Source organism: Tursiops truncatus, chromosome 18 (genome assembly GCF_011762595.2).
Source record: "Tursiops truncatus isolate mTurTru1 chromosome 18, mTurTru1.mat.Y, whole genome shotgun sequence".
Classification (NCBI taxonomy): domain Eukaryota; kingdom Metazoa; phylum Chordata; class Mammalia; order Artiodactyla; family Delphinidae; genus Tursiops; species Tursiops truncatus.
In genome coordinates, this window is record NC_047051.1 from 51,984,852 (window position 1) to 52,012,227 (window position 27,376).

The 27,376-nt window shown below is 36.9% G+C and overlaps 1 long non-coding RNA gene across 3 annotated transcripts in view; it reads left to right on the top strand.

The window, feature by feature from the left end:
- LOC141277054 (uncharacterized) overlaps positions 1-27,031 on the top strand; it is a 34,623-nt gene extending 7,592 nt beyond the window's left edge. Inside the window, exons 3-5 of one of the 3 annotated variants that reach the window (XR_012327724.1) lie at positions 19,988-20,080; positions 21,027-21,092; positions 23,097-27,027. This is a non-coding gene — a long non-coding RNA (uncharacterized lncRNA). Of the gene's footprint in view, positions 1-19,987; positions 21,093-23,096 lie in introns of all 3 variants that reach the window. The other 2 variants (XR_012327723.1, XR_012327725.1) reach the window with 2 other exon arrangements.
- Positions 27,032-27,376: the final 345 nt, after the last annotated feature.

The following is a 27,376-nucleotide window of genomic DNA, read 5'->3' on the forward strand; positions in this document are numbered from 1 at the left end:
TCTTCTGGAAACTGAGATTTACACCTATCATCATCTGTGGCAGTTTATATAGGAGACTTTGTAAATATGTGTGTATGTATAAATATGTAATATATGTATACATGCAACATATAGATATATGCATATATATCTTCAAACTCCATCCAATCATTATTTTTTTTATAACTATTTATTTGTTTGTTTTTGGCTGCATTGGGTGTTCGTTGCTGCACGTGGGCTTTCTCTGGTTGCGGCGAGCGGGAGCTACTTTTCATTGCGGTGTGCGGGCTTCTCATTACAGTGGCTTCTCTTGTTGTGGAGCACGGGCTCTAGGCACGCGGGCTTCAGTAGCTGTGGCACGTGGGCTCAGTAGTTGTGGCTCGGGGGCTCTAGAGCTCAGGCTCAGTAGTTGTGGCGCACGGGCTTAGTTGCTCTGCGGCATGTGGGATCTCCCAGGACCAGGGCTCGAACGTGTGTCCCCTGCATTGACAGGCAGATTCTTAACCACTGCGCCACCAGGGAAGCCCCATTATTATTTGAGTCTTCCTCTTAAGTACACCTAGAATCTACTCATTGTCATTCAACCTAGACTATACACTGCAGCAAAGAAATCCATAAAATCCCATTCTAATCATCTCACTACTTAAAACTTTTTATTGACTCCCCATTTCTCAGGCTGAAGAACAAATTTATTTAAAAAAATACCGAACTGAAATTTAGTGTGTTTTATATTAAGCACTGTGCTAAGCACTTTATATTTATTATGTTAATCATCACAGCTTAGCATTTCCATTTTACTGCTGAGGAAATTAAGGCTTTGAGTTGCCCAGTAATATACAGTGAGTGCCCAAGCATGGCAGAGATTGAACCCAGGTCAGTAGACAACAAAGACCACATCTTTTAACTACATCTTTACTAGATCTATCATTAACTGGTGCTTGCCTAGTTCTCCAGCTTTATCTCTTACCTTTCACACTCTACAGTGCTGCCACACTAAAGTATTTGTAGTTCCCTAAAGAAACAGTAGTGCATGATGCAATAGACAAACTCATATATGCTGAAGTGCCAAAGCAGGAACATGAGTATATTTTTCAGAGAATTCAAGATTTCTTTTAAAGTATTAAACTACACATGATGAGAAAAACCAGAAGGACTTTCCTACATGTATTTTATTTATTTATTTATTTATTTTTAAAACATCTTTATTGGAGTACAATTGCTTTACAATGGTGTGTTAGTTTCTGCTTTATATCAAAGTGAATCAGCTATACATACACATATATCCCCATATCTCCTCCCTCTTGCATCTCCCTCCCACCCTCCCTATCCCACCCCTCTAGGTGGACACAAAGTACCAAACTGATCTCCCTGTGCTATGTGGCTGCTTCCCACTATCTACCTATTTTACATTTGATAGTGTATATATGTCCATGCCACTCCCTCACTTCGTCCCAGCTTACCCTTCCAACTCCCCGTGTCCTCAAGTCCATTCTCTACGTCTGTATCTTTATTCCTGTCCTGCCCCTAGGTTTTTCAGAGGCATTTCTTCTTTTAGATTCCATATATATGTGTCAGCATATGGTATATGCATTTTTCTTTCTGACTTATTTCACTCTGTATGACACACTCTATGTCCATCCACCTCACTACAAATAACTCAATTTTGTTTCTTTTTATGGCTGAGTAATATTCCATTGTATATATGTACCACATCTTCTTTATCCATTCATCTGTCGATGGACACTTAGGGTGCTTCCGTGTCCTGGCTATTGTAAATAGTGCTGCAATGAACATTGGGGTGCATGTAGCTTTTTAAATAATGGTTTTCTCAGAAAATATGCCCGGGAGTGGGACAGCTAGGTGGTATGGTAGGTCTATTTTTAGTTTTTTAAAGACCTCCATACTGTTCTCCATAGTGGATGTATCAATTTACATTCCACCAACAGTGCAAGAGGATTCCCTTTTCTCCACACCCTCTCCAGCATTTATTGTTTGTAGATTTTTTGATGATGGCCATTCTGACCAGTGTGAGGGGATACCTCATTAGTTTTGATTTGCATTTCTCTAATGATTAGTGAAGTTGTGCATTCTTTCATGTGTTTGTTGGCAATCTGTATATCTTCTTTGGAGAAATGTCTGTGTAGGTCTGCCCATTTTTGGATTGGGTGTTTTGTTTTTTTGATATTGAGCTGCATGAGCTGCTTGTAAATTTTGGAGATTAATCCTTTGTCAGTTGCTTTGTTTGCAAATATTTTCTCCCATTCTGAGGGTTGTCTTTTAGTCTTGTTTATGGTTTCCTTTGCTTTGCAAAAGCTTTTAAGTTTCACTGGATCCCATTTGTTTATTTTTGTTTTTATTTCCATTTCTCTAGTAGGTGGGTCAAAAAGGACCTTGCTGTGATTTATGTCATAGAGGGTTCTGCCTATGTTTTCCTCTAAGAATTTTATAGTGTCTGGCCTTACATTTAGGTCTTTAATCCATCTTGAGTTTATTTTTTCTATGGTGTTAGGGAGTGTTCTAATTTCATCCTTTTACATGTAGCTGTCTACTTTTCCCAGCATCACTTATTGAACAGGCTCTCTTTTCTCCATTGTATATTCTTGCCTCCTTTATCAAAGATAAGGTGACCATATGTGTGTAGGTTTATCTCTGGGCTTTATATTCTGTCCCATTGATCTATATTTCTATTTTTGTTCCAATACCATACTGTCTTGATTACTGTATCATCATAGTATTGAAGTCCGGGAACCTGATTCCTCCAGCTCTGTTTTTCTTTCTCAAGATTGCTTTGGCTATTCAGGGTCTTTTGTGTTTCCATACAAATTGTGAAATTTTTTGTTCTAGTTCTGCGAAAAATGCCATTGGTAGTTTCATAGGGATTGCATTGAATCTGTAGATTGCTTTGGGTAGCATGGTCATTTTCACAATGTTGATTCTTCCAATCCAAGAACATGGTATATCTCTCCATCTGTTTGTATCATCTTTAATTTCTTTCAACAGTGTCTTATAGTTTTCTGCATACAGGTCTTTTGTCTCCTTAGGTAGGTTTATTCCTAGATATTTTATTCTTTCTGTTGCAATGGTAAATGGGAGTGTTTCCTTAATTTCTGTGTCAGATTTTTCATCATTAGTGTATAGGAATGCAAGAGATTTCTGTGCATTAATTTTGTATCCTGCTACTTTACCAAATTCATTGATTAACTCTAGTAGTTTTCTGGTAGCATCTTTAGGATTCTCTATGTATAGTATCATGTCATCTGCAAACAGTGACAGCTTTACTTCTTCTTTTCTGATTTGGATTCCTTTTACTTCTTTTTCTTCTCTGATTGCTGTGACTAAAACTTCCAAAACTGTGTTGAATAATAGTGGTGAGAGTGGGCAACTTTGTCTTATTCCTGATCTTAGAGGAAATGGTTTCAGTTTTTCACCATTGAGAATGATGTTGGCTGTGGGTTTGTCATATATGGCCTTTATTATGTTGAGGTAGGTTCCCTCTACGCCTACTTTCTGGAGGGTTTTTATCATAAATGGGTGTTGAATTTTGTCAGAAGCTTTCTCTGCATCTATTGAGATGACCATATGGTTTTTCTCCTTCAATTTGTTAATATGGTGTATCACATTGATTGATTTGCGTATATTGAAGAATCCTTGCATCCCTGGGATAAACCCCACTTGATCATGGTGTATGATCCTTTTAATGTGCTGTTGGATTCTGTTTGCTAGTATTTTGTTGAGGATTTTTGCATCTATGTTAATCACTGATATTAGCCTGTAGTTTTCTTTCTTTGTGACATCTTTGTCTGGTTTTGGTATCAGGGTGATGGTGGCCTCATAGAATAAGTTTGGGAGTGTTCCTCCCTCTGCTATATTTTGGAAGAGTTTGAGAAGGAAAGGTGTTAGCTCGTCTCAAAATGTTTGATAGAATTTACCTGTGAAGCCATCTGGTCCTGGGTTTTTGTTTGTTGGAAGAATTTTAGTCAGTGTTTCAATTTCAGTGCTTGTGATGGTCTGTCTCTATTTTCTGTTTCTTCCTGGTTCAGTCTCAGAAGGTTGTGCTTTTCTAAGAATTTGTCCATTTCTTCCAGGTTGTCCATTTTACTGGTATAGAGTTGCTTGTAGTAATCTCTCATGTTCTTTTGTATTTCTGCAGTGTCAGTTGTAACTTCTCCTGTTTCATTTCTAATTCTATTGATCTGAGTCTTCTCCGTTTTTTTTTTTTTTTTTTTTTGCAGTACACGGGCCTCTCACTGTTGTGGCCTCTCCCGTTGTGGAGCACAGGCTCCGGACGCGCAGGCTCAGCGGCCATGGCTCACGGGCCTAGTCGCTCTGCGGCATGTGGGATCTTCCCAGATCGGGGCACGAACCCGTGTCCCCTGCATCGGCAGGCGGACTCTCAACCACTGCGCCACCAGGGAAGCCCCTCCCTTTTTTTCTTGATAAGTCTGGCTAATGGTTTATTGATTTTGTTTATCTTCTCAAAGAACCAGCTTTTAGTTTTATTGATCTTTGCTATTGTTTCCCTCATTTCTTTTTCATTTATTTGTGATCTGATCTTTATGATTTCTTTCCTTCTGCTAACTTTGGGGTTTTTTTGTTCTTTTTTCTCTAATTGCTTTATGTGTAAGGTTAGGTTATTTAGTTGAGATGTTTCTTGTTTCTTGGGGTAGGATTGTATTGCTATAAACTTCCCTCATAGAACTGCTTTTGCTGCATCCCATAGGTTTTGAATAATTGTGTTTTCATTGTCATTTGTTTCTAGGTATTTTTTGATTTCCTCTTTGATTTCTTCAGTGATCACTTCGTTATTAAGTAGTGTATTGTTTAGCCTCCCTGTGTTTTTATTTTTTACAGATTTCTTCCTGTAATTGATATCTAGTCTCGTAGCGTTGTGGTCGGAAAAGATACTTGATACAATTTCAATTTTCTTAAATTTACCAAGGCTTGAGTTGTGATCCAAGATATGATCTATCCTGGAGAATGTTCCATGAGCATTTGAGAAGAAAGTGTATTCTGTTGTTTTTGGATGCAGTGTTCTATAAATATCAATTAAGTCCATCTTGTTTAATGTATCATTTATAGCTTGTGTTTCCTTATTTATTTTCATTTTGGATGCTCTGTCCATTGGTGAAAGTGGGGTGTTGAAGTCCCCTACTATGAATGTGTTACTGTCGATTTCCCCTTTTATGGCTGTTAGCATTTGCCTTATGTATTGAGGTGCTCCTCTGTTGGGTGCATAAATATTTACAATTGTTATATCTTCTTCTTGGATTGATCCACCACCCCATTATGTGGTGTCCTTCTTTGTCTCTTCTTATAGTCTTTATTTTAAAGTCCATTTTGTCTGATATGAGAATTGGTACTCCAGCTTTCTTTTGATTTCCATTTGCATGGAATATCTTTTTCCATCCCCTCACCTTCAGTCTGTATGTGTCCCTAGGTCTGAAGTGGGTCTCTTGTAGACAGCATATACAAGGGTCTTGTTTTTGTATACATTCAGCCAGTCTGTGTCTTTTTGGCTGGAACATTTAATCCTTTTACATTTAAGGTAGTTACCAATATGTATGTTCCTATTACCATTTTCTTAATTGTTTTCGGTTTGTTGTTGTAGGTCTTTTCCTTCTCTTGTGTTTCATGCCTAGAGAAGTTCCTTTAGCAGTTGTTGTAAAGCTGGTTTGGTGGTGCTGAACTCTCTCAGCTTTTGCTTGTCTGTAAAGGTTTTAATTTCTCCATCAAATCTGAATGAGATCCTTGCTGGGTAGAGTAATCTTGGTTGTAGGTTTTTCCCTTTCATCACTTTAAATATGTCCTGCCACTCTCTTCTGGCTTGTAGGGTTTCTGCTGAGAGATCAGTGTTAACCTTATGGGGATTCCTTTGTATGTTATTTGTTGTTTTTCCCTTGCTGCTTTTAATATTTTTTCTTTGTATTTAATTTTTGATAGTTTGATTAATATGTGTGTTGGCGTGTTTCTCCTTGCATTTATCCTGTATGGGACTCTCTGTGCTTCCTGGACTTGATTGACTATATCCTTTCCCATATTAGGGAAGTTTTCAACTGTAATCTCTTCAAATATTTTCTCAGTCCCTTTCTTTTTCTCTTCTTCTTCTGGAACCCCTATAATTCGAATGTTGGTGCGTTTAATGTTGTCCCAGAGGTCTCTGAGACTGTCCTCAGTTCTTTTCATTCTTTTTTCTTTATTCTGCTCTGTGGTAGTTATTTCCGCTATTTTATCTTCCAGATCACTTATCCGTTCTTCTGCCTCAGTTATTCTGCTTTTGATTCCTTCTAGAGAATTTTAATTTTCATTTATTGTGTTGTTCATCATTATTTGTTTGCTCTTTAATTCTTCTAGGTCCTTGTTAAACATTTCTTGTATTTTCTCCATTCTATTTCCAAGATTTGGGGTCATCTTTACTATCATTACCCTGAAATCTTTTTCAGGTAGACTGCCTATTTCCTCTTCATCTGTTTGGTCTGCTGGGTTTTTACCTTGCTCCTTCATCTGTTGCATATTTCTCTGTCTTCCCATTTTGCTTAATTTACTCAGTTTGGGGTCTCCTTTTCGCCAGCTGCAGGTTCATAGTTCCCGTTGTTTTTGGTGTCTGCCCCCAGGGGCTAAGGTTGGTTCAGTGGGTTGGGTAGCCTTCCTGGTGGAGGGAACTGGTGCCTGTGTTCTGGTGGATGACGCTGAATCTTTTCTTTCTGGTGGGCAGGGCTGTGTCTGGTGTATTTTGAGGTGTCTGTGAACTTAGAATGATTTTAGGCAGCCTCTCTGCTAATGGGTAGGGTTGAGTTCCTGTCTTGCTAGTTGTTTGGCATAGGGCGTCCAGCACTGTAGCTTGCTGGTCATCGAGTGGAGCTGGGTCTTAGCGTTGAGATGGAGATCTGGGAGAGCTTTCGCTGTTTGATATTAAGCAGAGCCAGGAGGTCTCTGGTGGACCAATATCCTGAACTCAGCTCTCCCACCTCAGAGGCACAGGCCTGACACCCGACGGGAGCACCAAGACCCTGTCAGCCACACGGCTCTGATATTTTAAGTGCCAGAAGCCTCTTACCAGTGGTCTCAGCCACAGAGTATCCTCTTACTGACATTCTTTGCACCTTTGTAGGAGCTGCGACCCCCCGCCTGGCTGCGTGCTCTTCCAGCTCTGCACTGACCCTCCTTCCTCCAAGTGCCTGGAGGTGGTGCCCTGGGTCTTGTGTGCCTTTTTCCCTGCATGTGTTTTATAATTAGCATTAATTTTTATTTTGAATTTCAAATGGAAGAACTTAGCAGTATTCTTGATGCATGGGGCCTATAAAGTCCTTAATCTATTCCTAGCTGTCCTTTATTCTATTCCAAGCATGCTGTCCTTTATTCTCTTCTTCGAACAAGGAGCCCTTGCTGTTTAGAATGTTTACCATGCCCAACCCTATTCTTTACCTAACTCCTAATCACCCTTCAGGATTTATCCTAAAAATCACTTCCTCCAGAAAGACTTCCCTGACTAGGCCAAGTGTTCACAGTGCTTACCTTGCTTATAATTATATCACACTGTATTGTTAATATTTGTCTGTTACCACATTAAAAGATTAGGTTCCTTGAAGGCAAAAGCTTTTTCCATTCACGGTTTTATTCCCAGTGTCCAGCGTACAATAGGTAGTATTTTTTTTTTCAAACAAAGGTTTATTAGCTTGCTGCAGCAAGGAGGTGCACACATAATGGAGAGTTCAACATTTTAACAGGTGGAAGTTAAGGAAGATTATCTACAGAGTTTGCAGGACTCTAGTTAGTCATTGGATGGCCTTGGCAGAGACAGGTCAGAATTTGTAAACTAGGAAGTTGTTGGAATAATCAGCGGTCTTATCTTTAGAAGACATGCCTTTGTGTGGAGTTATTGTTAGGTTAGTTTGTTGTCTTATTTAGAACACCATGAGATGTCGTTAAGGGTCTGAACTTAGTTTGTCTTGCATATCATGGTTTTGTACAGTTTTTCTATTTTGTGACTCATTATATAGTTTTGCAAGTTGTGGTTTCTGTTTCAGTTCCCCCCTCACATCCTAGTTGCCAGCTGAACTGGTTTTCCCTTTACCAGAAGATTAATGACAAACTTCCTGTCCTCAAGGAGTTCCCAGTCTAGGCTATTACAATATAATCTGATATGTGCTGTAATAGATATATGAGTAAGGCGTTACAGAGTTCAGGAAAAATAACTAACTTTTTTTTAAAACTACCATTTTGTTTAAATCCTGCCATATGCAAAGATCTATATACAATTATGTAGTAGGCAAGTTACATATATTATTTTATTTAATCCTCAACAATCCTATGAAATTGGTGCTATTTTTCTTATCCTCATTTTAAAGTCAAGAAATTGAGATACAGAAAGGTTAATTAAACCATTGAAGGTCACCCAGCTAAGAAGTGATAGATTGAGGACTTTATTAGACAAACATTTGGAGGGTAGTATTCTAGGTGCTTTATCTCATCTCCAAAATAGACTTTTGAAGTAACCACCATTCTTTATCTTATTTAACTATTGAGGAAACTGAGACATGGGGACATAAAGTAACTCATCTAAGATCACAGAGCTCATGACCACATTGTAGAGGCAGGATTCAGACCCAGGCAGCCTGGCTTCGTGGTCCATGCACATCACCACCTTTTCTGATGCTTCTCCTGAGCACTGTTATTGGGCTCTTACATTTGTTCTTAACTGCTGTGCCATTATGCCTCCCTGGCAGAGAAGAAGCTTTACAGAAGGGTTGAGTGGGCTGGTGTGGTGGATAAGTAGGATATTTCTGAATGGGTCAGAGAAACAAGGCTGTGCCGTTCTATTCGGAGGAGGAACCCTGTGAGAAGCCCTGGGAGCAGGAAAGTCTCTGCTCACTTGGGGAATGGTGAGGTTTGAGGAACTCTGAATGCATAGGATGGGGAGTGGTGACAGCTGATAGACTTGTGTATTGGGACCAGATTTGGACTTCACAGTCACCTCTCACATTTGACTAAAAGGATGCTCCTCTTCTCAGTACCACTGTTGGCTCTGAAAAACAGTTCTGGTCATAATGCATCCCCAAAGGAAAGAGATATGTCATTACCAAAGGTACTCATGCTGGAGGCAGTTACAAAAGAGAAGGTCTAGAAGTGTGTTAAGCAGAGACCTTTAGGGGAAAAGTACTACTTAGAGATATTCTTATGTCACCGCTTTCAGTCAATCCAGATTCTTGAATAGTAGCTTTTATTTATGGAGTTCTGGGATCTGACATGCATTTACTCTTTACGTCAATCCCATAAGGTAGGTATCGTTCATGACCCAACTGTATAGATGAGAGAACTGAGGCTCAGAGGACTCAGGAGTTTGGGCAGGTCACATAGTGGGAGCTGGTAGAGCCAAGATTTCAACCTGGTTTGTCTGATTCCAGAGCCTGTTCTGCCATACAGCCCCAAGAAGTGTGTGTTCTTTTAGCTTGTGAAAGTGCAGAATATTCCAAACACAGCAGGCAGTCAAATGCCATGGAGAGCTAGTAGTCAGGAGAGGCAAGAGCAGTGGTGGGACCAAGAGGAGGGGACTTGTTGGACCTTAATCCATGCACATTCTGTATCAGACCCACCCCTCTTTGCATACATCATTGGCATTTACTGGTATTGATTAAGTAGTGTCCAGTAAAATAGTAACCCAGTGTTACTCCTTGGACAGCAAGAAATAGTCCAAAAAACTAAGGCATAAAATTCTGATCCCCCTTGGGCAATGGAGCTTCCCTCAGATTTTCTGGGACATGGGCTCATTAGACAATTAGCAGATGTGTTAGTGTTGACCTTTCTGTTACCAATCTAGTGATTTTCTTATTTGACTAATGACAGGTAGCCTCATTAGGAGCTGTGGGCACAGAGAAATCTTCATTGTCTCTGGACAAGTGATGATCTTTGTTAATTTGGGGTATGGCATTCTACTTCTTCACAGCGTCGGGGAAAAGGTAATGGCAGCAGCTAGTGAGCCCTAACTGTACATTCTGGAAATGAAGGAAATTATTTATTATTATTTTTTTCTGTAGAGTATGCTCGTGGATTAATTGCATTAACTGGTTAACTTAACCTAAGATTGACTTGTTCCTTTGGCCCTGTGGTTGTCCCTACCAGGGGCAATGGTAGGCATGTGGCGAGCCTAAGCTGTAGTTAGGCCAGCAGGGTCTGAATCCTGATGCCTTGATTTATCTTGGACAAGTCATTTAAACTTTCTGCACATTAATTTTTTCATTTCTAAAATGGGAATAATAAGATAATACATTTTTTTAAATTGTCATTTGTCATTGGCGGGGGGGGGGGCGGTTCTGTATAGTAATTGTGATGGTATTGTGCTCATGATGGTAATTGACACTTGGTCTATCTCTCAGGGTACCAGAAAGTGAAACATTAGTCACAAGAGAGATTGTTGTTTTTTTTTTAATGGCCTTTCTTTGATATTTGTCATTCTCCCAGAGAAAGGGGAAAAAATAAAATGAACTGGTTTAAAAAAGAATTAACAAAGGTTTTTTGGGTTTGTCTTCTATTTTAAGGAGCTAGAAAGTCAAAGGAGTTTAAAGGCTATCTCTACTCATACTTTCAAGCCCATGGTAAATTACTACAGTAATGGCCCTGCAATTTGTTCACACTTTCCATATCCACTTTCACAGTTTCCTCCCACAGCAATTTTGGACTTGGCCATGTGATTTGCTTTGACTAAATGAGATTAAAGCAAATATGCTGAGATAAATGTGATACAAGTCAATAACTTGAAAAGTACTTGCACATCCTTTTGAACCCTGAGAACCCCAGACCACCATGTGAAGAAGTCCCAACTAGATCCAGCCTGTGAACCACCAGACGTGTGAGAAAGACCATCCTAAACCACTCAGCTTCTGCCCAGCCAGCCCAAACTATAATGTCCCAGCAACTCACAGAATGATAAGAAATAATAAATGCTTTTAAGCCATTAACTTGAGGTGGTTAGTTATGTAGTGAACACTAACTGACACAGAGCCCAACAAACACATGCTCAGGCTCGTGGTCTCTATCAACATGTATTTTTCTTATGACACAGCTCTAACTTTCCTTCTATCATTCATTCAGCCAATATTCGTAGCTGATTTACTTTTATAAAAGGGGATTCAGGGCTTCCCTGGTGGCACAGTGGTTGAGAGTCTGCCTGCCGATGCAGGGGACACGGGTTCGTGCCCCGGTCCGGGAAGATCCCACATGCCGCGGAGCGGCTGGGCCCGTGAGCCACGGCCACTGAGCCTGCGCGCCTGGAGCCTGTGCTCCACAACGGGAGAGGCCACAGCAGTGAGAGACCCGCTTACTGAAAAAAAAAAAAAAGGAGATTCATGTTTTGAATGAAATTAAGGTAACTTATGGCATCAAAGAGTGCTGAACAGCAAGCCTAGGCAATAGGAACCAGCACACCTCTAAGAATCAGAGCAGCCAATATTTGTTCCTTCATGGACTTTTTCTATAGGGTGCTCCTGCATTCCAATGACACAATAGCAACCACCTACCCTGGGCTTCTCTGTTCAAGATACAAATGATCAGGATAAAGAAGCTAATCGATTGAGCTTGAGTCTATGTCTGTCTCTTCACCAAGGAAGAGGGATTTATTACCAGCGTAAATTGGAGGACAGGGCATGTAATCACAGATAACACTTTAACAGGAATCAAATTCTGATTCTTTTTCTTCAATAATTACCTTATTTGCATGTAATTTTCCAGAAGATGGATATTAATTTAATTTGGGAATTGTATGTCCAAAAGGCAAATTCAAATCACAAGTAAAACACACAAGCACCCGTATAGGCCAAACAAAACCAGTGGAAATTATCATTGTGAAAGACTTACTGGGAATTGAAGAAACAATAATGATCTATGAGAGCTTCTTAGCTGAGAGGTTCTGGATCAGGGTCTCTCGTGAAGTTGCAGTAAAGATGTCTGCTGGGGCCACAGTCTTCGAAGATTTGTCTGGGGCTAGAGAATCTTCTTCCAAAATAGCTGTTGGCAGGAGTCCTTTGTTCCACACCATGTGGGCCTCTTCATGAGGATGTTTGTGCCTCATGACATTGCAGCTGGCATCCCCCAAAGCAAGCAATCCAAGAGAGAGCAAGTAGGAAACCACAATATCTTTTATGAATTAGCTTTGGAAGTCTAATACTTTCAATTTCACCACATTTTACTCATTAGAGTCAAATACAGCCCACATTCAAGGGGGAAGGAATTAGTACTCACCTTTAGAAATGAGATGTATGAAAGAATTTGTGGACGTATTTTAAAGCTATGGCACTACCCTTGAGGCTGGGTGAATACCACATCAGTGATTCCTTCAGCAGCCTCAGCAGAGAATTGACTGTTTGCCTGCCTATACTACCTTGTGGGATAGAGACTTTAATGATATGTTGGTTAATGTTTATCAACTGTCTTTCTAGAAAACAAAATGTATAGATACATATGTATGTATATAAGTTGTACTGATATAAAAGATGTGTAGCACACAATTTACAAATAATGAAATATACAATACTCTTTATTATAAATTCCATACAACAAATTGGTTCTCACAAAATGTTTTAGTTGATTTTTGCCAAGTGCTTATATGTGTAACATTTTCTGCATCACTTTCTTACATCTAGACAATCAACAAAACAATAAATCAAGCCCAGCTCTGTAGCACTTGCCATTTCCAAATGCTCCCACCATAGCCAATTTCAAGTTACTGACATGATGTCACTGAATGCAGAGTTGGAAAGAAATTTGCAGTAACACACCATTATACAGTATTTTCACTATACATATACAATAGATGTAAATAACCTGAGTGGCATAAATAATAATAAAATAAAGTAGAATAATTAGGAAATCAGTTTTGAGTACTTTTTTGCCTTTTTAATAGAATTAATGTTATTTTAAGTTTAGATAATTTCATTTTTAATAGAAGCTGTTTTTAACAACTAGCTTGCAAAATTCTTGAAAAATTAACAGTCACGTTTCATAAGCTGCTAACAGCTGACATCAGCACACCATTGACTAGAAACACCTTTATCTTCCACCACATGGGGAATTCCCAATATTTCAACAATCAGAATTGAACCCATGAACCAACCACCAAAAACAACATCTTACGTAAGAAGCATGAGTAATTTGAAAGAGGAATGTCAGTAGAACAAACAACTGGAAAATACAACTGATAAAACAGAAAGATGAAAACCTGAATTGCTTTTTAAGGCATCGTTAAAGAAATTTAAGTAAAGCAGAAAATAATTAAATAATTTAGTAGATAAATAGAAGGATAAGTTGGTCACCACTGAGACACTAATCAATGGTCTGGAATATAGAAATAAAAAGAGAAGAGAAGTAGCTAGTAGTTTTGCATGGCACATCGTAATCATAGATTATGCTATCATGACAAAGAACAAAACAATATTTACAGTTACTCTAAATTGTCATGTTAATCATTGTTTATGCAAATATTTTATATTCCTTCTAACTTCAAAATATGCATATATTTTAAATCAATTAAATGTTAATATGCTAACCCAACAGGTAGGTTTTATGATTACTGTAGCTTGAAAGCCATAATAAATTTAAAAACTAAAGTTCTCTTTTACGTATTGTGGTGTATGTAGAATTCATTCCTGTACAACCCAATTATGTGGTACCATATTTAAGGATGTATTAAAGGCACATACTGAATAACGTTTTAAGATTTGTATTGAAATGCTCATCTTACTTGGCAATATTAGTGACATATTAGCAAAACTTAACATTTATAAAATTTTGGAAAACACAGTTTAGAATTACTCTCTTAAATATTGGCAAATGAATTAATGGCATTAATCATGTGCAAGTTTGTTTCTAAATAAAACCAAACTTTACTCTGATATGCTACTACAGATCCAGCAGAGGGAGCTCAAACATTTTTGTTTTGTTTTTTAACTAAAGAAACTTATTTTCTCTTTTAAAAGCTGCTGGATTCTGAAAAATGATATAGTTATTATTTAAATAATATAAATGTATTACTAAAAAGAATACCCTATTTCTTGTTAAAATAATAAATATATTCCCAAACAAAAAGATATCATTATCATTTATTTTACTTAGAAATGGCAGGCAATTAAAATTAATTCTGTCCATTTATTTTTCCAATAGCCTTTACTTAAAAAAATTTTTTTTCTTACCAAGATTTATGGTTCTGGTAAGGTAGACTGAACTAAAATGAAAACCTTCCAGTTGCAAATATAGAACATGATAGGTAAAATATGACACATTTTATTTTTTATTTTTTTTCTCTATTTTTCTTGACCAATATGGATAGAGGCTTATCAATTGTATTTTTTTTTAATTTCACAGTTTTTATTTAATCTTTTCTAAATATGGCGCTGGATAAATCCAGAACAAAATAACAAGATTTCCCAGCAAAGGAGCCAGGTTGGTATTAGCACTATCCCCTTTTGGCTACCTCCCCAACCTTTTGGGTTTTATTCTTTGAAATATGACACATTTTAAATGTAATTCTTTCATATGTAATAAAACATAAACATGTTTCCCTCAGCTCAATGCTCAGCCCCTCCACATTCATGGGTAAACATTCATTATTAATTTCTTATGTATCCTTCCAGAATTTCTTTATGAATATACAGATATATATGTGTCTTATTCTAATCTATTTTTTTTCTTATGCAAAAAGCACCATATCATATACCCTATTCTGTATCTTGCTTTTATTACTAATATATCTTGGAAATCTTTCCATAAATCTATTGTAGATTACTCCTTTTTTTCTTCGACATTTGTATAGTAGATAGCAAGTGCCTTTTAGGAATATATCACAATTTATTTACCAGTCCCCAGTTGATAAACTTTTGAGTTGTTTTCAGTCTTTTTCTATTGCAAATAATGCTTCAATAATAATCTTGTATACATGTGCCATGTTATACATGTGAAAATTATGTCTGAAGGATAAAGTCCCAAAAGTGGGATTGCTAGGTAAAAGGACATGTGAGTGTGTAATGTTGATGGATATTGACATCATGAAGGTTATACCAATTTATATTCCCTCAGGAGCAATGGAGCCATTTTGTTATAGTATTGCCAACTGAGTGTTACCAAACTTTTGAATTTTGCCAATCTAATAGATGAAAAATGTATCTAGTTGCAGATGTATTATATATTTCTCTTATTATGAGTGAGCTATCACTGTCGGAGTTATTTGCATTTCCTTTCCATGAGCTTACTGTTCATAATCCTTTGCTCGTTTTCTTTTGAGTTGTCAGTCCTTTTCTTATTAATTTTGTAGGCTGTCTCTCTTAATTAGGGAAATTAACCCTTTGTGATGTGTGTCACCACTTAGTTGTCTTTGGACTTATGGTATTTATTTGGCATGCGGAAAGATACAAACTTCCAGTTATAAAGTAAGTAAGTCATGCGGATGTAATGTATAGATGTAATACTGTATTACATGTTTGGGAGTTGCTAAGAAAGTGCATGGTAAAAGTTCTCATCACAAGAAAAAAACTTCTTTAACTATGTATGGTGGTGGATGTCAGCTAGACTAATTGTGGTGATAATTTCACAATACAAAGATTGAATCACCTGAAACTAATATAATGTATGTCAATTTCGTCAATTAAAAAAAAAAGATCAGTTGACTATATTTATGTGGGTCTATTTCTGGGCTCTCTGTTCTGTTCCACTGATCTATTTGTCTAGTCTTTTACCAATACCACACTGTCTTTTTTTTTTTTTTTTTTACCATTTAGTTTTTTTTTTTTTTTTTTTTTTTTTGTCGCACTGGTGGCATGCAAGATCTTAGTTCCCCGACCAAGGACTGAACCCCCAGAGTCTTAACCACTGGACCACCAGGGAAGTCCCTACTCATTTATCTTTTATTTATTTATTTTTTTGGCCACGAGGCATGTGGGATCTTAGTTCCCTGACCAGGGATCGAACCCGAGCCCCCTCTGCCGTGGAAGCACAGAGTCCTAACCACTGGAACGCCAGGGAAGTCCCAATACCACACTGTCTTAATTACTGTAATTTTATAGTAAGTCTCGAAGCATATCAGGTAGTGTCAGTTCTCCAACTTTGTTCATTTTTTTCAGTGTTGAATTGGTTATTTTGGGGCTTAGTCTATATAAACGTTAGAATCACAAAATAACTTGCTAGGATTTTGATTGGGATTGCACTGAATCTATAGATCAAAGTGGTAAGAAATGGCATTTTGATGATGTTGAGTCTTCCTACTCATGAATATTGAATACCTCTCTATTCATGTTGTTCTTCTTTATGTCTTTCCTCAGAGTTTGGAGTTTTCCTTATATAGCTCTTGTACATATTTCGTTAGATTTATACATAAGTATTTCATTAAGGGGTATGCTAATGTAAATGATACTGTGATTTTAATTTCAAATTCCACTTGTTCATTGCCAGTATATAGGCAATTGACTTTTGTATATTAACCTTGTATCCTGCAACCTTGATATAATAACTTATTAATTGCAGGTTATTTTTTTGTTGTTGATTTGTTTGGGTTTTCTACATGGACAATCATGTCATCTGCAAGCAACAACAGTTTCATTTCTTCCTTTCCAATCTGTATAACTTTTATTTCCTTTTCTTGTCTTACTACATTAGCTAGGATTTCCAGTATGATGTTGAAAAGCAGTGGTGAGGAGGGATATCCTTGCCTGGTATCTGATGTTATCAGGAAAGCTTTAAGTTTCTCACCATATTAGCTGTAGGTTCTTTATCAAGTTGAAGAATTTTCTCTCTATTCCTAGTTTTCTAATAGTGGTGTTTGCTCGTTTGTTTTTTAATATGTAGTTAACATAGCTGGACTCACACTCCAAAATCTGTTTTCCCCGTAGAGGGCAGCAGCTAAATTTCTGTTCAAATCTTTTGGCCTTATCTGGGCCCCTTTAATCTGTCATGTGCAAGTAGAGTTCAGGTTTCAACTATGATCTGAGCAGAGAATTTGGAACTCTCCCTTTCTGGATCTCTCTTTTAAGAGATTTTTTCTCTTTCTTTCCAGCTGCAGTGATCACCCTAAACTTGGTGCTTTGTTTCTTGTTTCTTTAAGCCAGTATGACTGTGGGTTTCCATCCAAGTTTTAGCTCCTTTACTGGAGACTGCCTGTTAAAAATCACCTGATAAAATAACCTGTTACTATCTCCTTCAAGTTCTGACTTCTCTCCAGCTTCTACCTGACTTTTGTCACTCTCCAGCTTATTTAGGTCGTTGTTTTTTTTAAGCAGTTTTTAAAATCATGATGTATATTTGAATGATAACGTTGATGCTAGTGCAGAGAATTGGGCTTAGCAAACAAAAGATTGGATGCAGGAAGCCCCAAGTAACAGACTGATGATTTCCTGAAATGGGACAATAATCATAAGAATGGAGAAGGCCAAAAAAATGAGAACATCTACAAGCTCATATTGGCGAGCTTTGTGACTCTGAGCTACCACATTTGACCCATCTAAAATTTTCTTCGTTGTATAGAAAGGATCAGAAAAGAGGTTGAAGAAGTAGCAGCCATTATTATTAATTGCTTGTCACCTAACATTCATAAGTGATGCAAAAGTAAAGAGAATTACCTGTAACTTTAAGCAAAAATACTCTTGTCTCGTTTCTCTTCATTTCACAGAAAATAAATTCAGGCATCTCCTGAAGTACCATTGATGTTCAATTGCAGAGTTGTATTATATCAAGTAGGAATTTTATCAGCTACTGGCAATAAAAGCCTGACTACAGTGGCTTAAATACCTAAGAGTTTATCATTTTACGTGTAAGAAACACAAAAGTGGGCTATCCACACTGGTACGAAGTTCTACAACGACAACGGGAATCCTTTCTTAATACATGGTTTCCATCCTCAAGAGCACAAGATGGCCACTAGAATTGCAACTGTCATATGTTATTAATTCAGGAAGGAATAAGTAGAAGGGCGAGGAGCAGAAAAACTCATCCAAGCTTTCTGTTAATAAGTCTTCTAATAAATCCCAGCCTATGACTTCTGCCTATATCTCTTTGACCAGTTACATGGTCATTCCTACCTATAAAGGAGGCTGGGAAGTACTTTTTTTTAAAGCTAGGACAATTGGTACCCTGAATCAAATTGAGATTATGTTACTAAGGATAAAGAGGAAAGTGGATATTGAATAAGCAACCAGCTGTCTCTGCCACATGTACAAAATGATTTTGTTGGAGCTCTCTCAACCAACTTAAGTCAAAAAACAAAAAAAAAAAGCATTGACCCAGATTAGCAAACTGTTATCTCTGTACAGGCATACCCAATCTAGGTACTCAAATGATCTTTGGGAAATTTTACTTCCTTTTACCTCTCACTTTTGCTTTTATCTGGATTGGAAACAGGCTTAGATGTGCTCTCCCCTCATAATGACAAGATAGCTACTAGAAAGACTAAGCTTACATTTTCTCAGTTAAGCAATCCCAGATGAAGGAGATCACCTGTTTCTTAATAATTTTAGAATGAGTCATAAGAGGGACTCGTGGTCCTTGGTATCACTTGCCTATTCCTACAGTCATTGTAGACAGGGCGTGTGCTCTCTGATTGGCCAGATCTGCATCAAGGACCCCATCTTCCTGGGTCAGTCCCGACTAAACCATATGAACTGAGTTGGAGGAGGCATGTTTCCCTAACCTAAACTCAATTCCAGCGAAAAGGTGATTGGGTACCATGCAAGCAAATACAGCAGACCTTGTGCAGAGGGCAAAAACTTTGAAGGAAAAAATTAATTTATGCACTTCCAGTCTAGAAATGAAAAGATAAAATAGGCAAAACAATGGTAATCTATAAATCCCTTGCATAATTCCTATTGTCTTCAATAATATTCAATAATACAATGTCTATAGGATGAAAGTTTACCACAAGCCAAGGCTGGTAATATTTTGAGCATTATGAAAAGCTTTTATAATTCTAAAGCAACTATGAAAATACCAAGGAGAAGGTTTTCATAAGTATGCTATTTATAGGAATATTTAATTGTGGTAACTCCCTTAATACGTAAATCATGGAGATTCAAAGTGATGTACAATCATAAATTAATCCTTTCAACACTCCATAATGAAAAAGATTATGAGGAGAATAAGGCACAAAGGAATGACGGGTTTTTTCCCAAGTTCACGAATTGAATCAGCAGCCAACCAAAGCTGCTGACTCGCAAAATATATGACTCATTCTGCTCAACATTTCCACACCTTATTTTAGCTTATCACAACTATTGGTCTTTAGGGGCATTTGTTTGTAAGTGATTGGCAGAAAATGAAAATGGCCGTATGTTTGCAGCTTAGCATCATCTGCCCTAGGGAAATAATAAACAAAAGAGGAGAGCACGAATACTCAAATGAAAAAAGCAAATAGGGCACAGCGAAAAATCTATGGACAAAATTTGCCAGTAGCTAAAAATAACTGAGTGGAGTATAAATTGGGGTATCAGAACTCTCAGTATTTGGTATGACAGTGAGTACACTTAGAAAGGTTTTTTATTTTGTTTTCTTTTAACATAATATCATACTTATAGAAAAGTTTCAAAAGTAGTACAGAGAATTCTGGAATACACGCCACCCAGATTCCTCAAATTTTATTTACAATTTTATTGTACTCACAACCTTCTTCATTCTCTCTCTCTCTCTCTCTCTCTCTGTCTCTCTGTCTCTCGTGTGTGTGCACGCGTGCATCCAAGCATGCTTGCACATACCCACCCACAACCATACCCCCAACACACAAACCTCTGAATCCTTTAAGAGTAAGTTTCAGATACAATGCTTCTTTCCTGCTATATACTTCAGTGTGTATTTCCTAAAACCAAGAACATCTTATATAGCCACAGTACAATTTTCAAAACTAGGAAATTAATACTGATATAACACTATTATTTACTATACACTCCATATTCAGATTTCACTAATTGTCCAGTAATGTCAATTATAGCAAAAGAAATTTAAGATCATGCATCACATTCAGTTGTCATATCTTTTTACTTTCCTTCAGCATGGAAGTCCTGAGATGTTCTTTATATTTTATGAAGCAGATATTTTTGAAGAGTACAGGACAAGGATTTTGTAGAGTGCCCTTCAAATTAAGGTTTGTCTGATGTTTTCTCATGATTAGATTCAAGTTATGCACTTTTGGTAGGAATATCATAGAAATGAGGCTGTGTTCCTCTCAGTGTACCACATTAGGAGGCATATGCTGTTTATTTGTCCCATTATTGTTGAAGTTAACATTGATCATTTGGCTAAGGTGGTATCTTTCATGTTTCTCCACTGTAACATTATTATCTCTTATAATTAATAAATGCTTTATGGAAACATACTTTGAGATTATGTAACTATCTTAATACTCCTCAAAAATTTACACACCTGTGTTAGCATCTATTGATGACTACTGCCTGAATTAATTAGAATGAATATCTTTTCATTAAACCTGTTTTTAAAATGTATACCAGTCATGCCATGCTAAGTGTTAACATAGTCATAGGACTTTCATTATAGGTGAATTCTTATAATCTAGAAAACACTATAATCAATGAGGAGGAGGTGAGATACAATTTCAATATGCCTAATAATGATCTAAGAACCATCAATAACCATGAGTGATCTTATTAGGGGGATGAAAATGTTCTAAAACTGACTCAATAAAGCTACTAATTGCATGACTGAATTATACACCTGAAATGAGCAATTTTATGGTATGTGAAATATATCTCATTAAAGGTAAAAAATATAGGAAGAAATATGAGTTAAGGAAATAATAAAAATGATTTAAATCAGAACACAGAAGCGAAGGCCAGTGAGAGCAACCATTCAGAGTCATGATTTGCATAAATAACAACTTGCACCTAAATCAAAGGTTCTTAACCTTCTTTTATAACATGGACCCCTTTGGCAGTCTGATAAAGCCTATGGATTCCTACTAGTAATAATGTTTTTAAATTCAAATGTAGTCAGCACTTCTTATATAGTTTGCATTTTTTAATTGTAAAATCCATTCCCCCTTTAATCTGATATGTTACTCTGTGTCTAACTAGGCATGAATAAGTGCCGGTGTGTAGCCAAGTAGGACCATTAAAGCTGCCCTGATGTTAAGAACCTAGGTGAGCTTAAGAGCAATTCAAGGGACAACAGTGTTTGAAAAAAATTGATTGATTGATTTTCATCTTTGTGGTTATGTGGACATTTGTATTAGTACTAAATAAGTTATGCATGTTAAAAATTTATTGCTGTTATATATGAGATAGATATACTCATCATGTGGTCCCTAGCAACGGCTGGCTTGTTATGTTTCTATAAATATTTTTTTATTAAATGAAAATAAATGGTTTGAATATATAGGATTACAAAGAAAATCATTGAAAAAATGTTGAAAATTTTTTCAATATTTCAAAATATTCTAAAATTTTTCAATATTTCAAAATATTGAAAAACTTAATATTATTTTTGTACTATAAAAATATATGAGCTTTAAAAAATACACTAAATAACAATAGATTTAAAATATAGGCAACTCAAATTTAAATTTTATTTTTCCCAACTCTTAGTGTGAAGGCTGTTGTTGCTTAAAATGAATAAGAATGATAAACTTTCTTTGACAGAGCAATATACATGTCATATGACATCCAGTTGACTTCCACTTTTTATTTTTTGGCTTCAAGTGCTGACAATCCAGATTCTCAAAAACATATTATCGTAAATTTAATTAAAGTTTCCATAGCTTGCTTAACAAGGAATGAGTAGATTCTCTCAAGGAATATCAAAAATCTCTAAAGCTATTTGAGTTAAATTTCTATTATGAGGTTATATAGCTTCACCATATGGAGGCCCAGAGTTGCTCTGCATTTGGCCAGCTCCACTGCAAGGGTGTCTGTGGACAGGGAGGCTGAGAGCTAACACTGCAGTACTTTTGAGGGAGTGATGAGCATAAGTGGTATTTTTAGAGATATTCAACAACTTCACTGTGATTTGAAAGTCTCGGTGATTCCTATTGGTTTATAAGGTCACAGAGACTAAGATTTTTGCCAACATTCATACTTGGAGGACTTTCTAAATTTCAGTTAAATATTACTGAAAATAAAGATGTAAATGTTTTTACCCATCAAGTTCAACTACCCACTGAATTCTATCCATAGACAGTTTGGGCATCCAAGGACTCCAGGTTAAGAACTCCTGATATAAACAAATACAGTAAATAGAATTTATAATCCTCACATTTTGACTATTTGGTACAGTTACATAACTCCTAAAGACAGCATAAATATATATATAAAGCCAAGATGTTTTAAGAGAAAAGGAAAATTCCTGGTTTTGTCAAGTCTAAAGACTCAAAAATAGAATCCTAACTCGCAGTTTCTTTCAAGATTCTTCCTCATAAAATGTGATCAAAATACTTAGCTCTGTTAAAAAAAAAAAAAATCCAGTGATGAGGCATCTCTTTCTGCTTTTTATTTCTAGCATTATTCCAGCCTGGGGTTTTTCTGCCTCATCACTTGTGATAGGAAGAAATTGATTTTTGTCTCTTATTTTTATTGCCAGTTTGGGGCTGCCTTTTTATTTTTTTGTTCTCATCTAAATTTAGATGTTGAATTCTTAAACTCATTGCAAGGAGAAGTCCAGTAATTTGACCTTGAGCAGTTAATTCTTTCCCATTACAAAATTAATTTTGTCCCAAAATATGTTATCAAGTCCTTTTGCTCTCTGAAAGAAAAAGATTAGAGGTGAGTTTTCTGCTACCTATATACTAATCAAAAGAAAAATTTCTGGAATTAGGAATTGGGATATAATAAAAGTTAAATTGCTGGAAGTCGGATTTGTGCTTTAATCCGTATTATGCCAAATCGGGCGCTTCTAAGACTGTCTTTGAACCTCGGTTCTCCTTATATGGAAAACGAGTGGTAATTTGTTATGTAATCTCTAAGGTACTTTCTACCTCTAAATTTTCAAAAATTTAAAAATTTAACAAGTCAGTACCGTATCTGCTGGACTATTTTAGTGCCCACCCTGCTTGATCGGGCTGCTCTGTCCATCCCCTAGCACTTATGAGTATCTCTTGTTAGCAACTCACAGCTGTCCCTAACCCAGGAGAACTGCTCTCTTCCCTTCAGCGGAACGGGAGACTGGAGCAGCCACACCCTGAGGGATATAGCCCCCATCAAATAATTGACTGACAAGAGACACAAAAGCTGGCTGCCTTCCCGCAAGATAAGAAAAGAATTTCCCATGGGACTGGACTGAAGCTAGCATCCCAGTGAGATTACATCCCTGCTGGGGCTTCCCTGGTGGCGCAGTGGTTGAGAGTCCGCCTGCCGATGCAGGGGTCGTGCCCCGGTCCGGGAGGATCCCACGTGCCGCGGAGCGGCTGGGCCCGTGAGCCATGGCCGCGGAGCGGCTGGGCCCGTGAGCCATGGCCGCTGAGCCTAAGCGTCTGGAAAAAAAAAAAAAGATTACATCCCTGCTAAGCTTTTATCCCCTGTACTAACCTGCCTCTCTCACCCCCATTCTCCTGAGATCACGCTCTCAACTAATCATTTCAACGAGAATCTCCATCTCAGGCTTTGCTTCTAGGGAACTTGACATAAGATAGCATCTTATAGTAGGCATTCAGCAAATCTCTGTGGACTGACTGAATGAATGGAATTAATCTGTTTAATATTGATCATAAAAGTTATAGACCAAGCCTAAGAAAGCTTCATATAGTTTTTAGCAATAACTATGTGTTGAAAATCTTTCCTAGCAAGTACTATGAACATGTCTGTCTGTGAATTTGCCTCTGCCCCTTTCTGATAAAATTAATTCATTTCCAGAAGGAGCTTCCCCCAAATACTGATTCAATGTTCAGCAGTATGAGCTATCCTTAACCCTAACCACTGGCCCAAGTGATCAAAGTAATGAACTCAATATTAGTGAGGAAAGGAAAGCTGACAGCTCATATTCCCAGAGTTCAGTGCCTTTGATTATTCATTTCTAATCCAAGGGGGTACATTATCAACTTATTAGCAATACAGTATTAAGAATGTATGAGAAGACAATGCAGTAAGTGCCTAAATGCAAGGCTAACTTTCAATTATTCAGTGATAGAGTTGAGTAATGTAGATGTGTGGGATGGGAATGGATTATACAGCTTGTACCAAACCACAGAGAACAGACAACACTCTCATTTATCAACATATCTTCTTTTAACTAATAGCACAGTTGTTGTTGTTGTTGTTGTTTTTTCAGTGCAAAAAGCAGTGTGTAAGTTTTGAAACTTTTTACTGGAAAGAAATTTCCTGTAATTACTCCTCGGAACAATCACAAATACAAGAGTAGCTCCTGTTTTGTAAGAAGAGTAAAATCCTAGATACAACTGTTTGGATTCTAGCTCCATTGGTGCATGGACCCTGTCTCTACTCAGCTCTAGTTGTCAGTCCCCTGGCCTCAGATTGTTATCTTTCAGTGGGTATTCAGTGTTAATGAGCATCTGTTTGGAGATCCTAAATACATTCTTAGTTAAATGTAGTATAAAGTTTACTATTTGCACTTGTACTTCTTGTGAAAGTGCAGTTGAGCAGAAAAAAATGCTCTTCGTTAATAATTTGTCCATGATTAAACTGCATTTACATGTTATTATGGGGCTTTATATATTACAGTGCAAGAAAACAAAAAACACTCTAGGATTTGTTTTATCCATCATGAAGAGAAAACTCAGCGTTCTGTTTACTTTTAAAGGCTATAAGAGAATGTATATATGTATATATATATGTGTATATATATATATATATATATATCTTTCTGCTTATTACAGAATATAAGATCTGCCACAGTCTTCAACCCACTTAAGTCTGAATATTCTAAACTTCTTGAGTGAAACAACTGTTTCTTAAAATGTTTGTATTCCCCACGGAGCCTAGCATACTGCAGACATTTTTCAACACGTGGGAAAAAATATTGAATATCCTTGCGTCCATTTGCTAGGGCTGTTGTAACAAAGTAACACGGTCTCAGTGGCTTAAACAACAGAAATTTATTTCTCACAGTTCTGGAGGCTAGGAAGCCCAAGATCAAGTTGTCAGCCAGTTTGGTTTCTTCGGAGGCCCCTCTCCTTGCCTTGCAGATATCCACCTTCCCACTGTGTCCTCACATGGTCTTTCCTCTGTTACTATGTCTATGTCCTAATCTCTTCTTATAAGGACACCAGTCATGTTGGATCAGTGCCCACCCATATGACCTCATTGTACCTTAATGACCTCTTTGAAAGGCACTATCTCCAAATATTCTATGGTACTGGAGGTTAGAACTTCAACATAAGAATTTGGGGGGGACACAATTCAGCCTATAACACTCCTTTATATCGGTCTTATAAATTTATAATTCTAGTTTATATACTAAGAGAAAGCAAAAATAAGTACTTAAATTATTTTAAAATAAGAGTTATGAATTATAGAATCACTCTTTTTCTAGCCATTTGTTTGGAAAATTATGTGTACTAATTAACGTTTAGTAGTTGTCATAAGCTATATTAACATTCCATCTGAGCAGAAGCAACTATTAATGAAGCTGATGAGATAAGTTGTTTCCATTCCCCAAACTAGAATATAGAGCTCTAGTTCTACATAAATAGAATACAGAATATAGAACTCATAGAAATAGAACTCACTGATTATAATAAACATGGGCCTTTTCATTGATACACTTTTTCTAAAGGGAACATTTAACAATGTTTGAAGCAGGCATTTGGAATTGCAATACGTCATCATGTGTTGTGTTTCGTAAACAAGATAATTATATTGCCTTTCACCATACAAACTAAGTTATAAAATTACTTTGAATGTCAGTTAAGTGAGGAAAAACCTGGGGGTGTTTTTCAGCAGGATTACTTTTCTTTGTTCTAACTATAATTAAATCCATTTTATTTATATGGAGGAACTTCTGTCTTGTAAAAAATAAAATATTAAAACAAACTGCACTTTGGAATTCTGGCTTTTTTTAACCAAAATAGGTTGGGATCATCAGAAGATAATGTTATAATATCCTGGGAAAATGGAAAGAAGGGAAAGATTTCTTTATGTTTTCAAGTAACTGTTCTTTTCATCTTATGTGCATAAGAGTTATTAAATTTGTGTGCATAGAGTTGTTCATCATATTTGCTTATTATCCTTTTATTGGCTGTGGGGTCTGTAGTGATATCCCCTCTTTTATTCCTGAATTAGTATTTTGTACCACTCTCTCTCTTTTTTATCAGTCTTGCTAGAGGTTTATCAATTTTACTTTTTTTCCCAAAGAACCAGCTTTTTTTTTCATTGACTTTCTGTATTGTTTTTCTGTTTTCAATTTGATTGATTTCTGATTAATGTTTATTATTTCCTTCATTCTTCTTGCTTTAGTTTTATTTTTTCTCTTCTTTTGCTAGTTCCTAAATTGAAAACTTACATTATTGATCTGAGACTTTTCTTCCTTTCTAATATAAATATTTAATGCCACAAATATCCTAGTAAGCACTGCTTTAGCTACTGTCCCTCAATTTTAAGAGTAGTTGCATATTAAGATTATTAGCACTTTGTATTATGTATCATCAACATTTCTCCCAGTTTGTCAATTATACTTTGTCTTAGTTTATGTTTTCTTTTTCTAATATATTTATTTATTTATTTTTGGCTGCGTTGGGTCTTTATTGCTGCGTGCAGGCTTTCTCTAGTTGCAGCAAACGGGGTACTCTTTGTTGAGGTGCGTGGGCTTCTCATTGCAGTGGCTTCTCTTTCTTGTCGAGCATGGGTTCTAGGTGCATGGGCTTCAGTAGTTGTAGCACACAGGCCCAGTAGTTGTGGCTTGCGGGCTCTAGATCGTAGATTCAGTAGTTGTGGTGCACGGGCTTATTTGCTCCACGGCACGTGGAATCTGCCTGGACCAGAGCTCGAACCCATGTCCCCTGCATTGGCAGGTGGATTCTTAACCACTGCGCCACCAGGGAAGTAAGTCCTATGGTTTTCTTGTGCAAAAATTTTTAATTTATTATGTAGTCAAATTTATTATTTTCTTATTGCTTCTGGATTTTGAGTCATGATTAGAAAGTCTTTCATTACATGGAGGTTGAGGAGGAATTCATCTATTTTTCCTTTGGTACTTGTATGATGTTTTTAAATTTACATGTAGATACTTAATCCACTTGGAGTTTATTTTTGTGTATGGTGTGAGATATTAATCTAATTTTATCTTTCTACAAATGGCTACCCAGTTGTCACAGCACCATGTACTAAAAAGTCTATCTTTAACCCAGTGATTTGTGTAGTCACCTTTCTCATGTACTAAATTTCCATAAATATTTGGATCTAATTCTATCTAGTCTATTATATTCCACTGGCCTGTTTGTCTATTCATGTGCCAGTACCACACTATTTTAATTATGGAG